A 24,353-nucleotide genomic window follows, 5' to 3' on the forward strand; every position below is an offset into this window, starting at 1 on the left:
CAATTGCATCATTGGAGTGCTTCGCGGACTTTTGTGGAGTTCATCAGTGTGCCCTGTTTGAGCAGCACCTTGTAAATAACCCCTTGCACTGTGTTATACCAACATGACGTGGGCACTTCTGATTCCTTCTCTTTGTGGCTACAACAAAGAACAGAATACTCTCCCCAGGATATCAGTTCCTGGTGCTGCCCAGGTGTAATTTGTCCAGTTTGTACTAGTCCCAGCTCCCACAGAAATGGTCCCAATGTCCCATTAATCTGATACCCCCCCACACACACCATCTCTTCAGCCACGTATTGATCCGATATGCCCTGCTATTTCTGCTCTGACTAATAATAATAACTTATTGTCACAAGTAGGCTTCAATGAAGTTACTGTGAAAAGTCCCTAGTCACCACATTCCGGCGTCTGTTCGGGGAGGCATGTACGGGAATTGAACCCGCGCTGCTGGCATTATTCTGCATTACAAGACAGCTGTTTAGCCCACTGTGCTAAACCAGCGGCGAACAACTGTGTTCACCTTCCCCCTTCAGAATGTCCTGTAGCCGCTCTGAGACATCTTTAACCCCAGCACCAGGGAGGCAACACACCATCCTAGAGTCTTGTTTGTGGCTACAGAAATGCCTATCCATGCCCCCTGACAGTGGGGGCGATGGGAAGATGTGTTTGGAGGTAGCATCGTGCTGGAGTTGGTGGAAATGGCGGAGGATGAGCCTTTGAATGCGGACGGGTGAAAAGTGGGGACAAGAGGGCCCTCATCATGTTTCTGGGAGGGAGAGGGAGAGCTGAGGGCTGACGTGCGAGAGATGGGTTGAACCTGGTTGAGTGCTCAGTCAACCACAGTGGGAGGGGAGTCTCAGGTAAGGAAAAAGGCAGACTGTCAGAGCACCATTTTCAAAGAGGGCATCATCAGAACAGATGTGACGGAGGTGGAGAAACTGGGCGAATGGGATGGAGTCCTTCCAGGGAGCGAGGTGTGAGGGGCTGTCGTTGGGGTAGCTGTGGGAATCCGCAGTGATTGAAAACCACTAATCTAAGTAACATAATGTGACTATAATATTATTGATCTGAAAGTTCTGTGTCTAAAAGGTGTTTTAATAATGTTTTTTTTACTTCATTTGGAATGGGCTGGGCACCTTGTTTTTCTCCAAACAATTACTCACAAGGCGGCATGGTAGCACAGTGGTTAGCATTGTTGCTTCACAGCGCCAGGGTCTACTTGTGACAATAAATATTATTATTAGTGCCTTCCAATTGGGCACAGTCTCCAGAATGGGGGAATCGCTTTTACATTTTGAACGAACAATTAAATATTTTAAGCTGTACATAAAGCCCAATTGGATACATAAAGCGCGAAGAGTTCAGAACGAACAGCTCCAACTGGATACACACCAACCTATTTCCTTTGCTAACTCCCCCCTCCCTAGAACAATTAAGGATTGGAACAAGCTTCCACAAACTTTAATCTCCAAGCCTTCTAATGATTTATTTAAGGAAAATCTGTTGAACTTTTTAAATGAATGTGACCATTGGCTGTACTCATTGTGCACTTCTTGTGAAATGTTCCTGATGGAAGACTTTGGAGGGAAACATTGCCCAGAACCGATTACCAAGAAAATGGGGATTTAGTCACAGATCTTCATGCTGCAGTCAGTCTTCCTCCGTGCTCCCCTCTCGCTGGTGAGACAGCCTGCCTATTCTGCACTGCACCCATGACTGCCACACTCTACTACTACTTCCGGCTGCCCAGAATGACAGACGCCACTCGGTAATCACAGTCTTGAAATGAAATGAAATGAAAATCGCAAGTAGGCTTCAAATGAAGTTACTGTGAAAAGCCCCTAGTTGCCACATTCCGGCGCCTGTTTGGGGAGGCTGTTACGGGAATTGAACCGTGCTGCTGGCCTGCCTCGGTCTGCTTTCAAAGCCAGCGATTTAGCCCTGTGCTAAACAGCCCCTGCAGTACGGGAGCCCCAGGCGTACGAGGACCTCTGTTTCAATGTCACTGGTCTAGCTGAGTATAGCTTTGTTCACAAGGGTAGCATTTAGGCACTAGGGCAGTTCAGAGGAGAGTAACAAGGCTTATCATAGAATCATAAGATGGTTATAGTAACGTAGAAGGAGGCCATACAGTCCATCCTGCCCATCCATTCTGGCTCTGTGCAAAAGCAATTCACCTACCCATTCCCCTGCCTTTTTAGCGGGCAGCATGGTAGCATTGTGGATAGCACAATTGCTTCACAGCTCCACGTTCCCAGGTTCGATTCCCGGCTTGGGTCACTGTCTGTGCGGAGTCTGCACATTCTCCCCGTGTGTGCGTGGGTTTCCTCCGGGTGCTCCGGTTTCCTCCCACGGTCCAAAGATGTGCAGTTTAGGTGGATTGGCCGTGATAAATTGCCCTTAGTGTACAAAATTGCCCTCAGTGTTGGGTGGGGTTACTGGGTTATGGGGATAGGGTGGAGGTGTGGACCTCTTTCCAAGAGCCGGTGCAGACTCAATGGGCCGAATGGCCTCCTTCTGCACTGTAAATTCTATGAATAATCTATGAATTTTTCTCCATAACCCTGCAATTTGTTCTCTTCATACAAATATCCAATGGTAAGTATTATAATACAATAACTAAAAATCATACGTATTGATTGAATCTGTCTCCACCACATTCTCAGTCAGTGCATTCCACATCCAAATCTTTTACCTTCACCATTTCAAATATTCAGGGTGCATTGTTTAAATACGTTTCAAGCATTTAGTTCATCAATAATAATCAACCTGACGTTTTATTATTTTAACCCTCCAGAATGTACAGTTGTAAATGACAATTAAAACCTGGATGAATTTTTAAAAACTCTGGAGAAAAAGTACTTAAGAACAGATATCTGAGGGAAGAGCTATGAGGAATGTCGTAATATACACCAGTATATCATGGTGCAGACACACACTGATGGACACACAGCAAGACCAATCAACACACACAACACTGCAGCCAATCACCAGTTAGAGCACACTCACTATGAAGACAGGGGGGCATCAGAGTTCATGCTGATTCGGGATGCAGCCTCCTACAAGGACAGAGCTTACAGCACAGATCCTCACCATGTGCTGAATGCATAGACTGGTTCGGACAGGCATAGGTCTTCAGTTTAATCTAACATCGTGTTACCCCACAGTGAAAGTATGTTCAACAGTTTCTAACTTAAATAAAATAGTGTTGCACTATTTTAAGTGTTGGTGGCCTGTATGTGTTCCACGGATCCAGAGCACCCAACACATCATGATACCAGGAGTTGAGGGATATTAGAACTTCTTAGACCTACCTGCAAGTGATCTGCCTTCCACCAGCATTCCGTCATCCTGCAAAATGGACAGCGTCCGCCCGCCGCCGCCGCTCCGCATCGCCGGTAACCTGGGAGCCAACTGGAAGATATTCAAACAACGCTTCCAGCTCTACCTGGAAGCCACAGACCGGGAAGCTGCCTCAGACACCAGGAAGATCGCTCTCTTCCTATCCACGGCCGGGGAACATGCCATCCACATTTCCAATTCTCGCACCTTTGCCGATGATGAAGATAAATCAAAATTCAAGACGGTCCTCCTCAAGTTTGACAGTCACTGCGACATCGAGGTGAATGAAAGTTTAGAGCGCTATGTATTCCAACAGCGTTTGCAGGGTAAGGATGAACCTTTCCAGCCCTTTCTCACCCACCTCCGCATCCTTGCGCAGTCCTGTAATTACGGGCCCACCTCCGACTCCATGATACGCGACCAGGTCGCTTTCGATTTTCAGTCGGACCCCCTAGGCCAGCAGCTCCTCAAGGTAAAGCAGCTCACCCTAGCGACCGCCATCGAGACCTGCGTGCTACACGAACATGCCACTGGGAGGCAGAATGGGTCCAAGCAATCGAGCAATTCCAGGGCCTCAGCCTGGATGAGGGTGGCCATTTTGCGCGCTTTTCGCGTACTCCCGCGCTTGTGCGCACCGAACGAGGGGACGGCGACGTCGGTGAACGTTCTGCGCAGGCGCGCACCATGTACGGCTGCACCGTGCACGCGTGGTGGCGCAGCAAACGTACTGACGCTACAGCGTGCGGCAACTGTGGCTCCGCCCACTTAAAGCGGCAATGCCCTGCCAAATCCCGACACTGCCTGAGATGTGGCAAACCTGGACACTATGCTGCTTTATGCAGATCAGCTCGGCCTGCAAATTCATATCGCTCCAGCCAGCCTCGCAGGAATGTCCGGGCCATTCAACCCACGGTCCCCGAGTCCGATGCGGACCTACTACCCGATATTGACACCGAGGAACCGAAGGCACCTCTTCGAGTCGGTATCGTTACAAAAAACAGGGTGTCCCTGAAGCAAAGAATCCCGCCTCTATCGGTATACAGCATCGATCCAGACGGTGAGTGGTGTGCTACCCTTACGGTCAACCAGAATTCGTCGCCCACCTCAGAGACTTAATTTATGAACTTTGCGGCCTTATAGACTCTCTGAATTGTTTTGTTGCTTTGTTTGATCATTCTCCTGGTTTGTATATAGTGTTGATCTCGTTATTCTTGTTGCATACTACTTCTCTGCACCAGGCACCTTCCCATGTAAATAGCTTAGTTCTCATGTACATAGTCCTGTAAATATGTCTTCGCACCCAACATGTAGTTAGGAAAATTCTCACCATACATTATTTATTGCCACACACATACATTCTTTTATAAAAGGGGATGTCATAATATACACCAGAGACCGGAGCAAGGCTCAGTAAATTTTTCGGGGTAGAGGATAGGTGTGGGAGATGCTCGAGAAGCCCAGCAAACCACACCCACATGTTTTGGTCATGCCCGGCACTGCAGGTGTTCTGGGTGGGGGTGGCGAAGGTGCTTTCAAAGGTGGTGGGGGTCCGGGTCGAGCCAGGCTGGGGGCTGGCTATATTCGGGGTCGCAGAAGAGCCGGGAGTGCAGGAGGCGAGAGAGGCTGATGTTTTGGCCTTTGCGTCCCTAGTAGCCCGGCGAAGGATACTGCTTATGTGGAAGGAAGCCAAGCCTCCGGGCGTGGAGACCTGGATAAACGACATGGCAGGGTTTATAAAACTGGAACAGATAAAGTTTGCACTAAGGGGTTCGGCTCAGTGGTTCACCAGGCGGTGGCAACCGTTCATTAACTACCTCGCAGAATGATAAAGGAAATGGGAAGGTAACAGCAGCAACCCAGGGGGGAGGGGGGAGTTGGGTGGGGGGAAGGCTCAGGTGGGTCCTCAGGAGTGTTTTTGTAAAGATATTGGTACTTGGTTATGTATATTGAATTGCTGATTTTATTATTTGGGCGAGCTATTATTTTTGTTATGGCAGTTGCCATTTAGTTTATATATTATTTATTTGTTAAAATACGGTCACGGTTATTTATATTGTTTTGCTGTTGTAAAAAGGAGAAAAACCTTTGTATTGTTTTATTTGGCTGAAAAAGTTGAATAAAATATATTTAAAAAAATAATAATATACACCTGTATATCATGGTGCAGACACACACTGATGGACACACAGCAAGACCAATCAACACACACAACACCGCAGCCAATCAGCAGTTAGAGCACACTCACTATAAAGACAGGGGGCATCAGAGCTCCCGCTCATTCGGGATGCAGCCTCCTACAAGGACAGAGCTTACATCTTACAGCACAGATCCTCACCATGTGCTGAGTGCATAGACTGGTTCGGACAGGCATAGGTCTTTAGTTTAATCTAACATCGTGTTAACCCACAGTGAAAGTATGTTCAACATTTTCTAACTTAATAAAATAGTGGTGTACTATTTTAAGTGTTGGTGGCCTGTATGTGTTCCACGGATCCAGAGTACCCAACACATCAGAATGGTTTGACAAACTAGGGCGGCACAGTGGTTAGCACAGCTGCCTCACAGCACCAGGGACTCAGGTTCAATTCTGGCCTCGGCTGACTGTATGTGTGGAGTCTGCACTTCCTCCCCGTGTCTGCGTGGCTTTCCTCCGGGTGCTCTGGTTTCCTCCCAGAGATGAAGATGTGCCGGTTAGGTGTATCGGTCATGCTAAATTGCCCCTTAGTGTCCAAAAGGTTAGGTGGGGTTACTGGGTTATGGGGATAGGGTGGAGGCGTGGGCTTAAATAGGGTGCTCTTTCCAAGGGCCAGTGCAGACCCGATGGGCTGCAAGGGCACTTCTGCACTGTAAATTCTATGATCTATGATTTCAGCCCCATGGATATACCACAAAGCAACTTCTGGGGGTGTACATAACATGATGGAGAAAGTAACGACACAATACCTAGAGACATCACAACAGCAGGCCAAGGTTCAGAGTTGGAATGTGCAAATTTAGGACATTTGTCAGGAAGTATTTTTTTGTCCAGGGAGTTATCAATAGCTGGAATTAGTTGCCAGGAAATATGGTTGAAGAAAGGCCCTGGACATATTAAAGAAACAACTGTTTGTGGGAAGATGGTGTGCAGCAAGGCCGAGGTCAAATGAGCCGAATGTTTTTTCTCATTGCAGCCATCGAGTGGAAGTAAATGATGTGAGTGAGGAAGAAGTTTGGACGGTGCGGTATTTTTAAACGATAGGCCTGCAGACCCCATAGGGCAAACAAACAAGAGCTTTATTGTGTTGTGACCATAGAGGAGTCCACATGAGTGCCGTAGAGAAATTGGTTATTTATTTACATTCACAGCTACTTACCCGATGTATCCAGGTCCCAATCGGGCCTTCTCTGCCCAGCTCCCACTTGAGCTGAGCTTTCCTACATCGTGTCCATTGCTTCACTGCCGCTGGTCGCCAGCCAACCCAGTAAATAAATCATCAATTACAGGCAGAGGTTACTGCTCTGCACACAGTACCCGACTGAGAGTGACTTTAAAATTGCCATATATTCGTTCCAAACCAACTTTCTTCACTCGAGGCACTATTAGCGCGGCCCAATCACTGGCATTAACGGATTTGAGAACCCCCGTCTTGACCAGCCTCTCTAACTCTGCCTCGACCTTAGTGCTGATGGCTTACGGCACTGACCTAGCCTTTAAGCATTGGCTTTCGTCCTTAATCTTTGCCTTGACTGAGATCTCTTTCATGCTCCCCAGCTCACCATTAAAGAAAACGTCACGCTTGTTTAAAATCTTTGGTAGACCTGCTTCGGACTCCAACATGAGATTCACATCGGCCCAGTTCAGCTCGATTCCCTCCAGCCAGGCTCTCCCATTAGGGCTGGATAGTTACCTCTAACGATGCGCAGGAACAAGTCTGCGGTCTGTCTAATTAGCTGCACTTTTACATCTATACGGCCCCTCAACAGTACTGCTTCCCCAGTATAGGCGTTTAGTAAGACGTCTCACAACACCAGGTTAAAGTCCAACAGGTTTGTTTCAAATCACTAGCTTTTGGAGCGCAGCTCCTTACTCAGGTGAGGAAGGAGCAGTGCTCCGAAAGCTAGTGATTTGAAACAAACCTATTTAATATTTAATTGGACTTTAAACTGGTGTTGTAAGACTTCTTACTGTGCTCACCCTAGTCCAACGCCGGCATCTCAACATCATAGGTTTTTAGTGTTATCTTTCAGGGTTTTACGGCGATATGTCGTAGTTTCTCTTGGCAAACAGTTTCTGGTACCAACAAAACGGCTGCTCCAGTGTCCACCTCCATCTTCACCGGTTGTCCGTCCAGTAAAGGAGTGACCCACTAACGGCTTGTTGCGCCCCCTGTGGCCAGAACATTCAATGACAGTTCATCATCTGACTGTGACTTTGGATTGGATTTGTTTATTGTCACGTGTACCGAGGTAGCCTCGGTCCCTTTTCATATCCTTTCTGTAAAACGTCGATCCTTTTCCCTCTGTTTGGTTTTCCAATTGATACACTTGGTTCTTGTTTTATATAGTTCTTGTTTGGAACTTGTTGCTTCTTTACCCAACACACCTCCGATGTGCCCCTTTCGACCACAATTCCTGTAATTTTGCATCTTTGCACCAGCAGACTGCTGCTTTGTGCCCAGTTTTTGGACATCAGTGGCAATTTTGAACCTGTGTCTGTGTTTGGGTCTTAACCACCATTTTATGGATTCTAGTGCTCAAATTAAATTGTTGGTCTTCCTCAGCGGCTAATGTCATGGCGATCTCGACTTTTAAAGCCTTCTGTAGGTTTAAGTTGCTTTCTGTTTTGGATAGCTTCGCTTCTCAACCCACACACTAGTCGGTCTCTAATGGTGTCGCTCAAGACAGCTCCAAGCGTTCAGCTAATTTCTCCAAAGTAGCTACAAACTGTGTGATCGATTCTTGTTGGTTACGTTTATGGAACCTGAACTTCTTGGCGATGACCAAAGGTTTAGGTGAGAAGTGGCCCTCCAATAGATCCACAATCTCATCGTAGGTTTCCGAGCCTGGTAACCCTTGCTGCTCCAGACTTCGCAGGAGGTTGAATATTCCCCCTCCCCATTGTACTCAGGAAAGTTGGACTACAATGTCTGCCGCAATTTTATTTGTTTGGACAAAATAAGCAAATCTTTCAGTATATGGGCTCCACCGCTTTGCGTTCTCATCATGCAGTTCCATGGCACCAAATATCCCCGCATGGGAGGGGCTTGCGTAAGCACGGGGTGCCGCAAAACATTTAGCACTAACTTGCTTTTTTTCAAACAAGGGATCCCTGAGCTCAGCCTTTCCTTCTGAGCTTTAGAACACCTCCAACTCTAAACTGTTGTTGCAGGGTAATTGATACTCAGTGTTCCCTGTATTGTTCCAGATCTTTCCGGACAGAGCACGTGGCAAGCTTCCTTTCGATGTTGTTTCCTCCAAAATCTACGTTTAAATTTCAGTTCCTTCGATGGCAGTCTTTGGCACCCCTTCATCGCTAGCTTTGGTGTAGCAAAGCTTGTAGCTTCGTAATCCTTTTTGGATGTCAGCGCACGGACTGACGATTTTTCTATTTTTTTTTGCTTCTCCGGGAGTCTGCCAGCGTGGTTCTGACCTCCTCGTCGCCAGTTTTCTTTGCGGTATTTTTATAGGATAGGCTTGCAGAGCACAAAGGTACAAACAAACAAGAGCTTTATTGGAAAGGTGTTTACTCTAGCAGGCTGCTAGACTAGACTGAATGTTAGCTCGTGCAAAAGGCTGATGACATCATCAATACATCATGTGATTGGACTCTTAAAGTGACCTTGTTCCAACTAGGAATGACCATGAATACACAACAGACTGATTTGCATTTTAAAGGAGATATGAGATGAGCTGTTCTATCTGACCTTAATTCAATAAATATGTAGGGGCATTGACATAAAGGTTCTGCTAATCTCAGTAGTTCCATTACTTTTCTAAATATTTTGGTGAGTCATATTAAATCACAAAGTATCTTTCTGAAGGAATGACAAATGTGAAGTAAATCAGTAAAGGGATACACTTGACCCATTGAAGATTAATTTTAGAGTGGAAATGCTACGACAAACATTTATCAACGTGGATAATGCGGTTCGTGAGTGGGAATTTTATGAAAAAGATATACTCCTCTGCTAGCAAAGCCTTTATGGGGAGATGCCGGCGTTGGACTGGGGTGGGCACAGTACGAAGTCTTATAACACCAGGTTAAAGTCCAACAGGTTTGTTTCAAATCACTAACTTTCGGAGCACTGCTCCTTCCTCAGGTGAATGATGAGGTGGGTTCCAGAAAAATATATATAGACAAGGTCAAAGATGCAAGACGATACTTTGAATGCGAGCATTCGCAGGTAATTAAGTCTTTACAGGTCCAAACGGAGCAACTCCGTAAAAACCCATCTGGTTCTCTAATGCCCTTTAGGGAAGGAAATCTGTCCCTTAACCTCGGGGACGGCGGTAAATGCTAGCCCAGCCAATGACACCCACATCCCATGAACTAATTTCTTCCTTTAATATGCTCATTAAAAATATGTTCTTTGGTCAGCTAACCTAATATCTCCCTAAGTGGCTGAGTGTCAAATTTATGTCTGAGGATTGCTGCTGTGAAGTGCTTTGGGATGTTTTATTACATTAAAGGTGCTGTATATTATTGTTTTTAAAAATTCATTTACGAGACTTGACCATTGTTGGTCACGCCAAATTGCCCTTGAGAAGGTGGTGGTGAGCTGCCTTCTAGAACCACTGCAGTCCATGTGGTGTAGGTACACCCACTGTGCTGTTAGGGATGGAGCTCCAGGATTTAGACTCAGCGACAATGAAGGAACGGTGATAGATTTCCAAGTCAGGACGGTGAGTGACTTGGAGGGGAACCTCCAGGTGGTGGGGTTCCCAGGCATCTGCTGCCCTCGTCTTTCTAGATGGTAGTGGTCGTGTGTTTGGAAGGTGCTGCCTAACGAGCCTTGATGAGATCCTGTACCTTGCAGATGGCACACACGGCTGCCAGTGTTGGTCGGTGGTGGAGGGAGTGAATGTTCATGGAAGGGGTAACAAACAAGTGGCTGCTTTGTCCTGGATGGTGTCAAGATTCTGGAGTATTGTTGGAGCTGCGCTCATCCAGGCAAGTGGGGATTATTCCATCACACTTCTGACATATGCTCTGTATATGGCAGACAGGCTTTGGGGAGTCAGGAGGTTAGTTACTCGCCACAGGATTTATAGCCCCTGACCTGCTCTTCTGGCCACAGTATTTATGTGGCTTGTCGTATTCAATTTCCTGTCAATGGTAACTCCCCCAGGATGTTGTTTGTTGGGGATTCAATGATGGTAATGTCATTGAATATCAAGGGAACGATGGTCAGATCCTCTTGTAGGAGATGGTCATTGCCTGGCACTTGTGTAGCATGAATGTAACTTGCCACTTGTCAGCCCCGAGCCTGGTTCTTGTCCAGTTCTTGCTGCATTTGGACACGGACTGCTTCAGTGTCTGAGGAGTCGCGAATGGCGCTGAACATTGTGCGAAGTCATCAGTGAACAACCCCACGTCTGACCTTATGATGGAGGAGAGGTCATTGATCAAGCAGCTGAAGATGGTCGGGCCTAGGCCACTACCCTGAGGATCTCCTGCAGTGATGTCCTGGAGCTGAGATGATTGACCTCCAACAACCACAACCATCTGCCTTTGTGCCGGGTATGACTCCAACCAGCGGAGTTTCCCCCCTGATTCTCATTGACTCCAGTTTTGTTCAGGCTCCTCGATGCCACACTCGGTCAAATGCTGCCTTGATTTCAAGCTGAGATTGATGTGATGGAAGAGAGCGAGAGATGCGAGTGTTGTTTGTATCAGCACTGTCGGTTACATAGCCTATGAAATGTCTCAGCATAAGACTGAAGTTTATCAAATGACATAACCACAGTGCAATGACAAAGAACGCTGCCGGTGATAGTTACCGAAATTCAAAACTAAATAATTTAATCTGGAAAATCACTTTCTCCCTAGATTGCGCGGGGATGATAAGGAAAGTATTGACTTCCAAAAACGGAAATAATTGCATTCTTGTCTAATGTCACTGCTGAATGAATGTTTAATTCATCTTTGAATCTGAGCAGGAATCTGAACAGCAAAAAATATCGCCTTAAATATTGTGTCCGTTTTTTGTTATAATCCCCCACGAAACCCATTGGGACAACCCCGATTCATCTCCCCGTGAGCCTTATGTAGAACGAGCTACCCCTCTTGAGGGGTGGAGGCCCTTCAGCGGGATACTTAACTCAGGACCTTGAAAGCTGGCCTAGGTAATAATGCTAATAATAATCATCTTTATTGTTGTCACAAGTAGACCTACATTAACAGTGCAATGAAATTACTGCGCAAAGCCCCTAATCGCCACATTCCGGTGCCTGCTTGGGCACACAGAGGGAGAATTCAGAATTCTCAGCTGGTACGGGAATTGAACCAGTGAATGAAATGAAATGAAAATCGCTCATTGTCACAAGTGTGCTTCAAATGAAGTTACTGTGAAAAGCCCCTAGTTGCCACATTCCGGCACCTGTTCGGGGAGGCTGGTACGACCGCTGGCCTTGCTCTGCATCACAAAGCAGCTGTCTAGCCCACTGAGCTAAACCAGGTAGGAGACGAGCTGCAGAGTAGTCCCGTCTGGGACTGTTACTTATACATACTTTACTTTTGGCAGTAAACCTTGCGTTTGATTCTCCTTTCCCAATTCCTCTGTGACTGGTAAAATTACCAAGCACTTCCCATTGGAGACATTCTTCAATTACCAATTGTTGCCATCTGAAGATGTTATAGTTTTAATCTTTCATCAATAACACTTTCAATAGAGTACGAAGTCTTACAACACCAGGTTAAAGTCCAACAGGTTTGTTTCGATGTCACTAGCTTTCGGAGCGCTGCTCCTTCCTCAGGTGAATGAAGAGGTCTGTTCCAGAAACACATATATAGACAAATTCAAAGATGCCAAACAATGCTTGGAATGCGAGCATTAGCAGGTGATTAAATCTTTACAGATCCAGAGATGGGGTAACCCCAGGTTAAAGAGGTGTGAATTGTGTCAAGCCAGGACAGTTGGTAGGATTTCGCAGGCCAGATGGTGGGGGATGAATGTAATGCGACATGAATCCCAGGTCCCGGTTGAGGCCGCACTCATGTGTGCGGAACTTGGCTATAAGTTTCTGCTCGGCGATTCTGCGTTGTCGCGCGTCCTGAAGGCCGCCTTGGAGAACGCTTACCCGGAGATCAGAGGCTGAATGCCCTTGACTGCTGAAGTGTTCTCCGACTGGAAGGGAACATTCCTGCCTGGTGATTGTTGCGCAATGTCCGTTCATTCGTTGTCGCAGCGTCTGCATGGTCTCGCCAATGTACCACGCTTCAGGACATCCTTTCCTGCAGCGTATGAGGTAGACAACGTTGGCCGAGTCGCACGAGTACGTACCGCGTACCTGGTGGGTGGTGTTCTCACGTGTAATAGTGGTATCCATGTCAATGATCTGGCACGTCTTGCAGAGATTGCCATGGCAGGGTTGTGTGGTGTCGTGGTCACTGTTCTGAAGACTGGGTAGTTTGCTGCAAACAATGGTTCGTTTGAGGTTGTGCGGTTGTTTGAAGGCAAGTAGTGGGGGTGTGGGGATGACCTTGGCAAGATGTTCATCGTCATCAATGACGTGTTGAAGGCTGTGAAGAAGATGACGTAGTTTCTCCGCTCCGGGAAAGTACTGGATGACGAAGGGTATTCTGTCGGTTGTGTCCCATGTTTGTCTTCTGAGGAGGTCGGTGCGGTTTTTCACTGTGGCGCGTTGGAACTGTCGATCGATGAGTCGAGTGCCATATCCCGTTCGTACAAGGGCATCTTTCAACATCTGTAGATGTCTGTTACGCTCCCCCTCGTCTGAGCAGATCCTGTGTATACGGAGCGCTTGTCCATAGGGGATGGCTTCTTTAATGTGTTTAGGGTGGAAGCTGGAGAAGTGGAGCATCATGAGGTTATCGTGGGTTTGCGGTAAAGCGAAGTGCTAAGGTGTCCATCCTTGATGGAGACGAGTGTGTCCAAGAATGCAACTGATTTTGGAGAGTAGTCCATGCTGAGTTTGATGGTTGGATGGAACTTATTAATGTCATCGTGTAGTCGCTGCAGTGATTCTTCGCCGTGGGTCCAAAGGAAAAAAATGTCATCGATGTATCTGGTGTATAACGTCGGTTGAAGGTCCTGTGCGGTGAGTAGGTCCTGTTCAAACTTGTGCATGAAGATGTTGGCGTATTGGGGTGCGAATTTGGTCCCCATGGCTGTTCCGTGCGTCTGGATGAAGAACTTGTTGTCGAAGGTGAAGATGTTGTGATCCAGAATGAAGCGGATGAGTTGCAGAATTGCGTCTGGAGATTGGCAGTTGTCGGTGTTGAGTACTGAGGCTGTTGCAGCAATGCCGTTGTCATGGGGGATGCTGGTGGAGAGTGCCGAGACGTCCATTGTGACGAGGAATGTTCCTGGTTCAACTGGTCCATGGGTGCTGAGTTTCTGTAGGAAGTCCGTCGTGTCGCGACAGAAGCTGGGCGTACCTTGTACGATGGGTTTCAAGATGCCCTCGATGTAGCCAGAGAGGTTCTCACACAAGGTCCCATTGCCTGAAACGATAGGGCGGCCTGGTGTGTTGGCCTTATGTATTTTTGGGAGGCAGTAGAGATCTCCAATGCGGGGAGTACGTGGGATGAGAGCACGTAGGTTGCTCTGAAGATCTGGATCCAAGGTCTTGATCAGTCTGTTAAGTTGGCGGATGTGTTCCTTGGTCGGATCTGCGGGTAACTGTCTGTAGTGTTCTTGGTTGTTCAGTTGTCGGTATACTTCTTTGCAGTAGTCCGTTCTGTCCAGTACGACAGTGGCCCCTCCTTTGTCTGCTGGTTTGATGACAATGCTGCAGTTGGTCTTGAGAGCGTGGATGGCATTGCGTTGTGCTTGGGTGACGTTCGGGGCTGTCTTGTGAATGCGACTGATGAATCTGGCATTGACGCGACTCCTGACGGCTTGAGCATACATGTCGAGTCTAAGGCAGCGGCCTTCCGGAGGGGTCCAATTCGACTCTTTCCTCTTCGGTTGCCGCACCGCAGATCTCTCGGTCTGCTGTTCTGGTTCATTGATAGTCTGCTTGGGTTCGCTGTTGGTCTCTTGGGGTCTGTGGAAGAATTCCCGCATCCCCTATGGACAAGCGCTCCGTATACACAGGATCTGCTCAGACGAGGAGGAGCGTAATTGACATCTACAGACGTTGAAAGATGCACTCGCACGAACGGGATATGGCGCTCGACTCATCGATCGACAGTTCCAACGTGCCACAGCGAAAAACCGCACCGACCTCCTCAGAAGACAAACATGGGACACAACCGACAGAATACCCTTCGTCGTCCAGTACTTCCCCGGAGCGGAGAAACTACGTCATCTTCTTCACAGCCTTCAACACGTCAGTGATGACGATGAACATCTTGCCAAGATCATCCCCACACCCCCACTACTTGCCTTCAAACAACCGCGCAACCTCAAACGAACCATTGTTTGCAGCAAACTATCCAGTCTTCAGAACAGTGACCACGACACCACACAACCCTGCCATGGCAATCTCTGCAAGACGTGCCAGATCATTGACATGGATACCACTATTACACGTGAGAACACCACCCACCAGGTACGCGGTACGTACTCGTGCGACTCGGCCAACGTTGTCTACCTCATACGCTGCAGGAAAGGATGTCCTGAAGCGTGGTACATTGGCGAGACCATGCAGACGCTGCGACAACGAATGAACGGACATCGCGCAACAATCACCAGGCAGGAATGTTCCCTTCCAGTCGGAGAACACTTCAGCAGTCAAGGGCATTCAGCCTCTGATCTCCGGGTAAGCGTTCTCCAAGGCGGCCTTCAGGACGCGCAACAACGCAGAATTGCCGAGCAGAAACTTATAGCCAAGTTCCGCACACATGAGTGCGGCCTCAACTGGGACCTGGGATTCATGTCACATTACATTCATCCCCCACCATCTTGTCTGCAAAATCCTACCAACTGTCCTGGCTTGACACAATTCACACCTCTTCAACCTGGGGTTACCCCTATCTCTGGATCTGTAAAGATTTAATCACCTGCTAATGCTCGCATTCCAAGCATTGTTTGGCATCTTTGAATTTGTCTATATATGTGTTTCTGGAACATACCTCTTCATTCACCTGAGGAAGGAGCAGCGCTCCGAAAGCTAGTGACATCGAAACAAACCTGTTGGACTTTAACCTGGTGTTGTAAGACTTCGTACTGTGCACACCCCAGTCCAACGCCGGCATCTCCACATCATGACTTTCAATAGAGCATGTGACTTCACAGTACAGAGAGGATTTGTGAAGGTTTAAATTAGACTTTAAGTTCCGAGGCTTTTTAATAGTAAGTAGTTATCAATAGTTCCGTAAATGCTACATTCCAGTGTTAATGGAATATTCTGGCCACCATTAGCTGTGGTCAGTTTACGCAGTGATTTATCTTCAGTTGAGCTGAGCAGTGTGGTATAGATTCGCATGTGTTAATTGCACAGCTTCTCTGCTCTTTGATGTCTGAAGCTGCTTTCGCCCGACCACAAAGCTTGCTCCACAAGTTCCGAGAGAACATATTCAGTGTCACCATTTTATGATTTAACCTGGAAATAATAGAGAAGCTTTTGATGTTTTACTGATTCAACAAAGCTGTTTCTCTTCACAATGATGAATGGCGATAGAAGTAATGAATTGTTATTTCCGACCTACATACTGAACTATTTTAGCTCCCTCATACTTACCATTTTTATTTTTCTTAAACTACATTCCATTTGCAGTTCTGGGGGTCACACCATAACAACAGATGAGGACGGCCATTCAATTGACTTGGATCAATCCAGCCAAATGACCCCAACGTGCCCCATTGTACGATCCAGCTGCTTTTTAAACAATTCCAGGGTTTTGTCTCTGCGACTTCACCATTCCTTGTATCCATCGCTCTTTCTTTTAAAAACTTCCAGCCGATTGTTCTAACATTGCCTTTTACGGGTTTGAATCGACTCCCACTTATTCTCTGCCAGCGATTATTTTTCCAGATATCCCTTTTATCGAGCATTTACTGTTTGTATACCACTCAGCCAATTCCTCTAAAGACTGAAAAGCCCACGTTTCTCCTGCCGGAGCTCACATTCCAGGAGAGTAGATAGCAGTTTTGAAGTTCTTCTCTTCTGGACTGGTTCCAGTGCCTGAATATCCACGTTGGCCATAACTGGACACTGTCTCAAGGTGCGGGTTGACTGGAACAGTGCACAGTATGAACTTTGCAGGTGCCAGGGTGTATTGAGAGAGCAGTTAGCAAAGCATATGGGACCTTGGGCTTCATGTATAGAGGTACTAAGAACAAAAGCTGTGAAGTTAACACAGGGTCAAGGAATCCCAACAGCGCAGATGGAGGCCATTCGACCCATCGAGTCAGCACCGGCCCGTTGAATGTGCACTCTACCCATGTCCGCCCCCCTCTATCCCCATGACCTCGTAACCTAACCTGCACAACCCTGAAAACTAAGGGGCAATTTAGCATGACCAGCCCACCTAACCTGCACATCTTTGGACTGTGGGAGGAAACCGGAGCACCCGGAGGAAACCCACACAGACACGGGGAGAACGTACAGACTCCACACAGTCACCTGAGGTCGGAATTGAACCCGGGTCCCTGGCACTGTGAGGCAGCAGTGCTAACCACTCTGCCACCCAGCTTTTGGCCCAAGACATCTTATGTAGATGAAGCTACTGGAAGATTTAGGATCAAAGAAATTATATGGTGTGTTTAGTGAGACGGAAATACCGTATTCGATAACAGTCAAACTGAGTGAAACATTCTATTCTTATAAGTAGAAATTGCAGTCATATAATAACCTTTTATTGTCACAAGTATGAAATTACTGTGAAAAGCCCCTAGTTGCCATATTCTGGCACCTGTTCGGGTAAGCTGGTACGGGAATTGAACCTGTGCTGCTAGCCTTGTTCTACATCACAAACCAGCAGTCTAGCCCACTGAGCTAGAATACAAGATCAGGGATGTACTTCTGAGGCTGTATAGGGCTCTGGTCAGACCCCATTTGGAGCATTGTGAGCAGTTTTGGGCCCCGTATCTAAGGAAGGATGTGCTGGCCTTGGAAAGGGTCCAGAGGAGGTTCACAAGAATGATCCCTGGAATGAAGAACTTGTATGAGAAACGTTTGAGGACTCTGGGTCTGAACTCGTTGGAGTTTAGAAGGATGAGGGGGGACCTTATTGAAACTTACAAGATAATGCGAGGCCAGGATAGAGTGGACGTGGAGAGGATGTTTCCACTTGTAGGAAAAACTAGAACCAGAGGACACCATCTCAGACTAAAGGGATGATCCTTTAAAACAGAGATGAGGAGGAATTTCTTCAGCCGGAGGGTGGTGAATCTGTGGAACTCTTTGCCGCAGAAGGCTGAGGAGGCCAATTCACTGAGTGTCTTTAAGACAGAGATAGATAGGTTCTTTTTTTTTAATTAAATATTTTATTGAAAATTTTTGGTCAACCAACACAGTACATTGTGCATCCTTTACACAATATTATAACAACACAAATAACAATGACCTATTTTATAAACAAAAAATGAATAAATAATAAATAACAAAAATGAAAACTAGCCTTAATTGGCAACTGCCTTGTCACAAGTAACACTCTCCAAAAATATAATTTAACAGTCCAATATATAATTATCTGTAGCAACGACCTATACATACTATACAGTATATATTAACAACCCTGAGAGTCCTTCTGGTTCCTCCTCTCCTCCCCCCCCCCCCCCCCCCCCCCCCCCGATCCTGGGCTGCTGCTGCTGCCTTCTTTTTTCCATTCCGTCTATCTTTCTGCGAGGTATTCGATGAACGGTTGCCACCGCCTGGTGAACCCTTGAGCCGACCCCCTTAGGACGAACTTAATCCGCTCTAGCTTTATAAACCCCGCCATGTCATTTATCCAGGTCTCCACCCCCGGGGGCTTGGCTTCTTTCCACATTAGCAATATTCTGCGCCGGGCTACTAGGGACGCAAAGGCCAAAACATCGGCCTCTTTCGCCTCCTGCACTCCCGGCTCTTGTGCAACCCCAAATATAGCCAACCCCCAGCTTGGTTCGACCCGGACTCCTACTACTTTTGAAAGCACCTTTGTCACCCCCATCCAAAACCTCTGTAGTGCCGGGCATGACCAAAACATATGGGTATGATTCGCTGGGCTTCTCGCGCACCTCGCACACCTATCCTCCACCCCAAAAAATTTACTGAGCCGTGCTCCAGTCATATGTGCCCTGTGTAATACCTTAAACTGAATCAGGCTTAGCCTGGCACACGAGGACGACGAGTTTACCCTGCTTAGGGCATCTGCCCACAGCCCCTCCTCGATCTCCTCCCCCAGCTCTTCTTCCCATTTCCCTTTTAGTTCATCTACCATAGTCTCCCCTTCGTCCCTCATTTCCCTATATATATCTGACACCTTACCATCCCCCACCCATGTCTTTGAGATCACTCTGTCCTGCACCTCTTGTGTCGGGAGCTGCGGGAATTCCCTCACCTGTTGCCTCGCAAAAACCCTCAGTTGCATATACCTGAATGCATTCCCTTGGGGCAACCCATATTTCTCGGTCAGCGCTCCCAGACTCGCGAACTTCCCATCCACAAACAGATCTTTCAGTTGCGTTATTCCTGCTCTTTGCCACATTCCATATCCCCCATCCATTCCCCCCGGGGCAAACCTATGGTTGTTTCTTATCGGGGACCCCCCCAAGGCTCCAGTCTTTCCCCTATGCCGTCTCCACTGTCCCCAAATCTTCAGTGTAGCCACCACCACCGGGCTTGTGGTGTAGTTCCTCGGTGAGAACGGCAATGGGGCTGTCACCATAGCCTGTAGGCTAGTCCCCCTACAGGACGCCCTCTCTAATCTCTTCCACGCCGCTCCCTCCTCCTCTCCCATCCACTTACTCACCATTGAAATATTAGCGGCCCAATAATACTCACTTAGGCTCGGTAGTGCCAGCCCCCCCCTATCCCTGCTACGCTGTAAGAATCCCTTCCTCACTCTCGGGGTCTTCCCGGCCCACACAAAACCCATGATGCTCTTTTCAATCCTTTTAAAAAAAGCCTTCGTGATCACCACCGGGAGGCACTGAAACACAAAGAGGAATCTCGGGAGGACCACCATCTTAACTGCCTGCACCCTCCCTGCCATTGACAGGGATACCATATCCCATCTCTTGAAATCCTCCTCCATCTGTTCCACCAACCGCGTTAAATTTAACCTGTGCAATGTGCCCCAATTCTTAGCTATCTGGATCCCCAGGTAACGAAAGTCCCTTGTTACCTTCCTCAGCGGTAGGTCCTCTATTTCTCTACTCTGCTCCCCTGGATGCACCACAAACAACTCACTTTTCCCCATGTTCAATTTATACCCTGAAAAATCCCCAAACTCCCCAAGTATCCGCATTATTTCTGGCATCCCCTCCGCCGGGTCCGCCACGTATAGTAGCAAATCGTCCGCATACAAAGATACCCGGTGCTCTTCTCCTCCCCTAAGTACTCCCCTCCACTTCTTGGAACCCCTCAACGCTATCGCCAGGGGCTCAATCGCCAGTGCAAACAATAATGGGGACAGAGGGCATCCCTGCCTTGTCCCTCTATGGAGCCGAAAATATGCAGATCCCCGTCCATTCGTGACCACGCTCGCCACTGGGGCCCTATACAACAGCTGCACCCATCTAACATACCCCTCTCCAAAACCAAATCTCCTCAACACCTCCCACAGATAATCCCACTCCACTCTATCAAATGCTTTCTCGGCATCCATCGCCACTACTATCTCCATTTCTCCCTCTGGTGGGGCCATCATCATTACCCCTAACAACCTCCGTATATTCGTGTTCAGCTGTCTCCCCTTCACAAACCCAGTTTGGTCCTCGTGGACCACCCCCGGGACACATTCCTCTATTCTCATTGCCATTACCTTGGCCAGGGCCTTGGCATCTACATTTAGGAGGGAAATAGGTCTATAGGACCCGCATTGTAGCGGGTCCTTTTCCTTCTTTAAGAGAAGCGATATCGTTGCTTCAGACATAGTCGGGGGCAGTTGTCCCCTTTCCTTTGCCTCATTAAAGGTCCTCGTCAGTACCGGGGCGAGCAAGTCCACATATTTTCTATAGAATTCGACTGGGAATCCATCCGGTCCCGGGGCCTTTCCTGCCTGCATGCTCCTAATTCCTTTCACCACTTCTTCTACCTCGATCTGTGCTCCCAGTCCCACCCTTTCCTGCTCTTCCACCTTGGGAAATTCCAGCCGATCCAAGAAGCCCATCATTCTCTCCCTCCCATCCGGGGGTTGAGCTTCATATAATTTTTTATAAAATGTCTTGAACACTCCATTCACTCTCTCCGCTCCCCGCTCCATCTCTCCTTCCTCATCCCTCACTCCCCCTATTTCCCTCGCTGCTCCCCTTTTCCTCAATTGGTGTGCCAGCAACCTGCTCGCCTTCTCCCCATATTCGTACTGTACACCCTGTGCCTTCCTCCATTGTGCCTCTGCAGTGCCTGTAGTCAGCAAGTCAAATTCTACATGTAGCCTTTGCCTTTCCCTGTACAGTCCCTCCTCCGGTGCTTCCGCATATTGTCTGTCCACCCTCAAAAGTTCTTGCAGCAACCGCTCCCGTTCCTTACTCTCCTGCTTCCCTTTATGTGCCCTTATTGATATCAGCTCCCCTCTAACCACCGCCTTCAACGCCTCCCAGACCACTCCCACCTGGACCTCCCCATTATCATTGAGTTCCAAGTACTTTTCAATGCACCCCCTCACCCTTCGACACACCCCCTCATCTGCCATTAGTCCCATGTCCATTCTCCAGGGTGGGCACCCTCCTGTTTCCTCCCCTATCTCCAAGTCCACCCAGTGTGGAGCGTGATCCGAAATGGCTATAGCCGTATACTCCGTTCCCCTCACCTTCGGGATCAATGCCCTACCCAGCACAAAAAAGTCTATTCGCGAGTAGACTTTATGGACATAGGAGAAAAACGAGAACTCCTTACTCCTAGGTCTGCTAAATCTCCACGGGTCTACACCTCCCATCTGCTCCATAAAATCTTTAAGCACCTTGGCTGCTGCCGGCCTCCTTCCAGTCCTGGACTTCGACCTATCCAGCCCTGGTTCCAACACCGTATTAAAATCTCCCCCCATTATCAGCTTTCCCATCTCTAGGTCCGGAATGCGTCCTAGCATCCGCCTCATAAAATTGGCATCATCCCAGTTCGGGGCATATACGTTTACCAAAACCACCGTCTCCCCCTGTAGTTTGCCACTCACCATCACGTATCTGCCCCCGTTATCCGCCACTATAGTCTTTGCCTCGAACATTACCCGCTTCCCCACTAATATAGCCACCCCCCTGTTTTTCGCATCTAGCCCCGAATGGAACACCTGCCCCACCCATCCTTTGCGTAGCCTAACCTGGTCTATCAGTTTCAGGTGCGTTTCCTGTAACATAACCACATCTGCCTTAAGTTTCTTAAGGTGTGCGAGTACCCGTGCCCTCTTTATCGGCCCGTTCAGCCCTCTCATGTTCCACGTGATCAGCCGAGTTGGGGGGCTTCCTACCCCCCCCCCTTGTCGATTAGCCATCACCTTTTTCCAGCTCCTCACCCAGTTCCCACGCAGCTGTATCTCCCCCAGGCGGTGCCCCCCCGCCCATCCTCTCCCATACCAGCTCCCCCCTCTCCCCAGCAGCAGCAACCCAGTAATTCCCCCCTCCCACCCCCCCCGCTAGATCCCCCGCTAGCGTAATTACTCCCCCCATGTTGCTCCCAGAAGTCAGCAAACTCTGGCTGACCTCGGCTTCCCCCCGTGACCTCGGCTCGCACCGTGCGACGCCCCCTCCTTCCTGCTTCTCTATTCCCGCCATGATTATCATAGCGCGGGAACCAAGCCCGCGCTTCTCCCTTGGCCCCGCCCCCAATGGCCAACGCCCCATCTCCTCCACCTCCCCTCCTCCCCCCATCACCACCTGTGGGAGAGAGAAAAGTTACCACATCGCAGGATTAGTACATAAAACCCCTCTTTGCCCCCCACATTCGCCCCACCACTTTGTTCGAACGTTCTTTTTAATAACCCGCTCATTCCAGTTTTTCTTCCACAATAAAAGTCCACGCTTCATCCGCCGTCTCAAAGTAGTGGTGCCTCCCTCGATATGTGACCCACAGTCTTGCCGGTTGCAGCATTCCAAATTTTATCTTCTTTTTATGAAGCACCGCCTTGGCCCGATTAAAGCTCGCCCTCCTTCTCGCCACCTCCGCACTCCAATCTTGATAAACGCGGATCACCGCGTTCTCCCATTTACTGCTCCGAGTTTTCTTCGCCCATCTAAGGACCATTTCTCTATCCTTAAAACGGAGGAATCTCACCACTATGGCTCTGGGAATTTCTCCTGCTCTCGGTCCTCGCGTCATCACTCGGTATGCTCCCTCCACCTCCAACGGACCCGCCGGGGCCTCCGCTCCCATTAACGAGTGCAGCATCGTGCTCACATATGCCCCGACGTCCGCTCCCTCCACACCTTCAGGAAGACCAAGAATCCTCAGGTTGTTCCTCCTTGCGTTGTTTTCCAGTGCCTCCAACCTTTCCACACATCGTTTCTGATGTGCCTCCTGCGTCTCCGTCTTCACCACCAGGCCCTGTATATCGTCCTCATTCTCGGCTGCCTTTGCCTTCACGACCCGAAGCTCCCGCTCCTGGGTCTTTTGTTCCTCCTTTAGCCCTTCGATCGCCTGTAGTATCGGGGCCAACAGCTCTTTCTTCATTTCCTTTTTTATCTCTTCCACACAGCATTTCAAGAACTCTTGTTGTTCAGGGCCCCATGTTAAACTGCCACCTTCCGACGCCATCTTGGTTTTTGCTTGCCTTCCTTGCCGCTGTTCTAAAGGATCCACTGCAATCTGGCCACTCTCTCCTCCTTTTTCCATCCGTATCCAGGGGGGATTCCCTTCTGGTTTACCGCACAGTGTTTTTAGCCGTCAAAATTGCCGTTGGGGCTCCTATCAAGAGCCCAAAAGTCCGTTTCACAGGGAGCTGCCGAAACGTGCGACTCAGCTGGTCATCGCCGCACCCGGAAGATAGATAGGTTCTTGATTAATAAGGGGATCAGGGGTTATGGGGAGAAGGCAGGAGAATGGGGATGAGAAAATATCAGCCATGATTGGATGGCGGAGTAGACTCGATGGGCCGAGTGGCCTAATTCTGCTCCTATGTCTTATGGTCTTATAAGCTAAACCAGCCCAGTGTGGAATAGTGTTTTTCCTCCTCGACATCAGTCCACAGTTTCGGTGTAACTGGCTACTCCAATGTGTATTTTAAATGAACCATATCCAATTATTCCAAAAGTTTCTGTGAAGTGAAAACTGCCACCCATTAAGCAATCTGTTGAAGTATCATTTATTTCAGTATTGGAACATCCAGACATCATTATAGCTCAGGCGGAATTGCCAATCAGAATCACCGCGATAAGTCAAACACATTTGAATGTTGATTCTCCCGGGGACTGAATGAACTGACACCAACAAGTTGCCTTTGGTACCAAGTACATTATGGTGAACACAATGCTTCAAGTTCTGTCGAATCTGAATCCGTCTCTGTTGAAGCACTAATCAAGGGAAATGGTTTTTGAAACCAGAGTGTTTTACTGAAACCACACCAGATTTTCACAGGACAGGATTTAATGTATAATTGATGTATAATTAAGATGTATAATTGAGTAGATTTGGGTTAATCAGAGTCGTAACAGAATTCTACTGCTGACATGAAGTAATATTTGTTTTTATATTGTAATATTTGTGTGGGCAGCACGGTAGCATAGTGGTCAGCACAGTTGCTTCACAGCTCCAGGTTCGATTCCCGGCTT

General features: G+C 48.2%; 1 protein-coding gene across 1 annotated transcript in view; it reads left to right on the top strand.

Moving 5' to 3' along the window:
- The window catches only part of ccdc3a (coiled-coil domain containing 3a), a 91,519-nt gene that overhangs the window by 41,915 nt on the left and 25,251 nt on the right, over nt 1-24,353 (top strand). The gene's annotated exons all lie outside the window — the stretch shown is intronic.

Source organism: Scyliorhinus torazame, chromosome 13 (genome assembly GCF_047496885.1).
Source record: "Scyliorhinus torazame isolate Kashiwa2021f chromosome 13, sScyTor2.1, whole genome shotgun sequence".
Taxonomy (NCBI): domain Eukaryota; kingdom Metazoa; phylum Chordata; class Chondrichthyes; order Carcharhiniformes; family Scyliorhinidae; genus Scyliorhinus; species Scyliorhinus torazame.